The sequence below is a fragment of the Grammomys surdaster genome, unplaced genomic scaffold (assembly GCF_004785775.1).
Source record: "Grammomys surdaster isolate TR1022 unplaced genomic scaffold, NIH_TR_1.0 129, whole genome shotgun sequence".
In the NCBI taxonomy this organism is placed as follows: domain Eukaryota; kingdom Metazoa; phylum Chordata; class Mammalia; order Rodentia; family Muridae; genus Grammomys; species Grammomys surdaster.
In genome coordinates this window covers 3,099,384-3,103,605 of record NW_021604587.1, presented here as the reverse complement: position 1 = coordinate 3,103,605, position 4,222 = coordinate 3,099,384, and the positions used below count along the sequence as shown (strand labels likewise).

The 4,222-nt window shown below is 42.1% G+C and overlaps 1 protein-coding gene across 1 annotated transcript in view; it reads left to right on the top strand.

Annotated features, from left to right (window-relative positions):
- Window positions 1-3,267: 3,267 nt before the first annotated feature.
- The window catches only part of Naa20 (N(alpha)-acetyltransferase 20, NatB catalytic subunit), a 9,483-nt gene continuing 8,528 nt past the window's right edge, over window positions 3,268-4,222 (top strand). The window contains exon 1 of the mRNA XM_028754598.1: window positions 3,268-3,289. The gene's annotated coding sequence lies outside the window, so the exon portion shown is untranslated. The remainder of the gene's footprint in view (window positions 3,290-4,222) is intronic.

The window sequence follows — 4,222 nt, the reverse complement described above, 5'->3', positions numbered from 1 at the left end:
GGGGGAGAGTCCTGTAAAGGTACAGTCACATGGTGTCTAAAAACTCTTCAATCTGAATTTTGATCTAATGAGTACAAGGTGACTGATTAGAGGCAATAAAGTAGGTAAGCCATTGAGGAGGCCTTGGCAATGGCCTAGAGTGATAATGGGAGGTGCTGTGTATATGATACAGTATCTGAAGTTAAGAAAGAGACAGGTAAATCATGCATATGAAGCTTTAGGAAGAGAGTGGTTTAATATGGAAATGGATAAAATAGGAAAATACACATGAACACTTACTAAACATTAGGTCTCAGCTCACCTGGCTTGGTAATGCCATCTCTTGTTACTTTTCCATGTTAGTAGGCCATCTTGGGAAACAGTGAATCACAGGTTAGGTACTAGAGTAAATGAAACTGAAAGGCCAAACTGAGGTGGGAGGAAAACGGGTGGGACCCAGAAGCTGGCACACAAGAGGACTGAGTCCAAGTAGGAGGAGGGCACTATCCTGAGTGGTGATGGCTAAGCGTGTGCTGCATTTGTACACTCCCTTCAGGAGAGGCAGACGTGGAAGGTACAAATACAGGAGAGAAAGAATTGTAGACTAGCGTCCTCAGTGGTGAGAAGAGGGAGGGTCTGCTAGTCTTATAATGGCAGAAGAGCAAGCAGTGTCTGGATACAGAGGCTTTTGGGTGGGGGAAGTCAGCTAGAGGCCTTGGGCTCTTTTCTTCTTACCTTTTTTTTTTTTTTTTTTTGCACTTTCACATGTGTAAGGAGATAGAGGAAGAGCAGAGAGAGTTTGACAGTTGAGTTGAGCCAAACATGTAAAGAAGAGGGTTGGAGTCTCTACAGGGCAAGGCCACAGCACCCAGACCAGAGGACCTTAGGATTGGTTCATGATGTATCTAAGGTCAAAGCTGTTCTCACAGCTCGAAGACTGGTTGTTTTGCCTACTGTTTTGTAGGTGTGCAGTCTCTAAATAGTATGTATCACGAACACTAGAGAAGTCAATGGTTTTCATTTAAATTTGCCACTGTCATTATGTTTTTTTTTTAATTTTTCTTGGTAAAATTATTCATGTTAACATGTAAGTATTTTTAAATGAGTAACTTAAAATTGAAGATATGTGCCGGGTGGTGGTGGTGCATGCCTTTAATCCCAGCACTTGGGAGGCAGAGACAGGCGGATTTCTGAGTTCGAGGCCAGCCTGGTCTACCAAGTGAGTTCCAGGACAGCTAGGGCTACACAGAGAAACCCTGTCTCGAAAAAAACCAAAAAATAAAAAAAAAAATGAAGATATGTATATGGCCTGTAGACCTTAAGGTTTCTATTGTTATGATAAGATATTGGTCAGAATACCCCAGGTCAGTCTGCTGAGGGAAGCCAAGGCAGGAAAATGGAGGCAGGAAGTGAAGCACAACACATGGAGGAGTGCTGTTAATGGCTTCATCTCCTGGGTTGCTCAGTCTGCTTTCTCATACACCCAAGGCCTACCTGCCCAGGGGTGGCACCACTCACAGTGGCCCACATCAATCATCCATTGATGAAGAAAATGCCTCCGTTGCCTGTAGGCCAGTCTTATGGAGGCTCTTTCTCAATCAAGATTGCCTCTTCCCAGATGTCTAGTTTTATGTTGGCCAAAACCAACCAAGACACAGTAAGTAAATACAATAGGTCTGTTTGTCTTAAGTGTAAAGTGGGTTTTTGTATGGATTAAACACAAAGCTCCCAGATACCAATAATGCATTGGTGTCACATTAAGGCAAGAAAAAGCACTTCCCCTTGCAAGTCCAGAACTGAATTCTCTACTTTATGCTCCCTCTGCACTCTGACTGGTACATGAGTCTTCATTTCTGCCTGTTCAAAGGGTGTCTTGTGAATTTGTCCCTGCGTTTGTGTTCAGTTTCTGTCCCTCACAAAGGGTTGGACTCTGTCTATTGAGCAGCACAGAAAGCATCACATGGAAGAAAGAAGGGACACTTTACAGAAATCTGTAACAGTTTTACAAGGGATTCAGTCTCTGGCTCCAACTGATCCCCACTGATCAAGACAACAAATAGCATTATACACATCAGTGTTTATTAACCAATATCCAAACACTGTTTTCAGTGTTTATGAAGGATATTCATCTTAGAAGATCGCTTTCAACCTCTTTTTGCTGCTTTCTGTGATACACATGCATTGTTCTGGGTCAGGAGGATGGAAGAATATATAACTTAAGGTTAGAGCTATGTATTAGGTTCTAAAAGTTGATTAAATGGAAAGCCAAGGCAAGTAAGTTGATTGTTACAATGTTCTCATAAAGGTGGGTTAATAAGCACACAGGCTGAGGATACAGTCTTAAGTGATTTCAGGGTGCATTAGCAACTCTAGTTGTGAGATCCAACAAAAGTTTCAGTCTTTGAGTATATAAGAGGTACTTCCATAGTACATCACCACAGGTTTTGAAACCTAAAGGGTTGAGAACTACTGGACTAGAGGAATGTAGTATGACTACCTGACATTCTTCAGTCTCAGATTGACAAGAAAGGGAAACAGTTGAAAATAGCTGGTTTGGAGCCTGGGAAAAGACTGACTAGGAAAGTGATGGGGAGAGATGGTTTGAGATGGTTTTCAAGAATGCTGAATTTGGGCTTGTGTGATGGGACATGTTGGGTAGTTCCCCACAGCACCAGGGCTTAGTTGACAGGAGGGAACAGTGTAGAAGTAAATGAACTTCATTTGAAAGTACATGAGGTCTGTGAGGATTTGTACCAGGAGGAGAAACTGTGGAGGTAGGGGAGTACTCCCATCCACTTTAAGAAGGGTAAATTGTAGAGAAGGCCCAGAGCAAGGTAGGTATGATGGAATGGGAGCAGGTTAGTTGGACTGGCTGTACGTATGAGATATACACCTAACTGGTCCTCATGTCTGCAAGTCTGATGGAGTAAGCTATAATTCTGCTTATAAAAAGGCAGTTCAGTGAAAAAGTACAGATCTCTTTATTGGTGCACATGTGGCTCTGGGTCATATAAACCATCTTCTCTGGCTTTCAGGTTGGTTTCAGAGTTGTAGAAGAAACATGTTTTGTTGTCTTGTTTGGTCAGTTTTTTGAGACAGGGTTTCTCTGTGTAGTCCTGGCTGTCTTGGAACTTGCTATTGTACAAGGTTGGCTTTCCTCTGCCTCCTGAGTGCTGGGATTAAAGGTGTGAACCACTATGCCCAGCCCATATTTTGTTTTAATTACTATAATATTTTAAGTTGGGCTAAAGAATTCTTACTCTTGTCATTTCTTGTTTCTTTCAGTAACTTGGATCCACTTACAGAAACTGTATCCTTTTTGAGAAAAAGTAAAACTAAGGATTACTTACTACGAAGAAGAAAATTGGAAAAACAGAAGAAAAAGATGAGTTCTGAAAAATGTTTTAAGGAATAGGTTTTGAACAGCACAAGCAACAGAACTGAGTGGGAGTGGCCTTAGGCTTGCCCACAGACTGTTAAGGTAATGACTATGGCTCAGTTGCATGCAGCTCTATTGCTCACCTTCCCACAGTAATCCTGGCTGTACACAGACAGCAGCAACAGCACAGGTAGTTGAGGCCTGTCTCCCTCTGCTGGGAACCAAATCTAGAGGGGTAAGTGACTCCGTGGTGTCTCCTGCAGCTCTGCTCAAGAGAGCCTGGGTCTTTCTGGCATAGATGGCTTCCAGAACATGTCTTCATATGTGTTTCTGAGAGTGCAGTCAACAGAGGGGAGGTGATGGTGATTGCTTTGGGAAGCACCACACAGCCCTTCTCTCTTATTGTCCAGGAGCTGCTTCCTGACTTGTTGCTGTAAATAACAGTTTCTATCATCTCAGTAGAAAATGAGCAAAAATGTGTCAAGTTAGGGTATTTCTGATTGTATTGCAATAGCAGATCAGTGGCATACAATACAAGTAAGATTTCTAAACCATGTTCCACTGACTACTACTGCTGTGGGAATAACTCTCAGCTTACTAGGGGGCGGGAGCTAAGGAAGAGTTAGTTCAGTCTCACCAGACAAAAGATATGCCAACTAAAATATGATTTAATATATCAGATTATCCAGAATTTTGAAAAGATACAACCCAGTACTGCTGCTGGTTAAGTAAGGTACCTTCTTAGAAGCTGCTGGTGCCATAGCCATCTGGCACAGTCTTTTTGAAAAACATTTTAGAAGTAAGGCCATTTCATTAAGGATGAAAATAAAAAACAACAGTTTACTCCAGGGATTGGCAAATAGA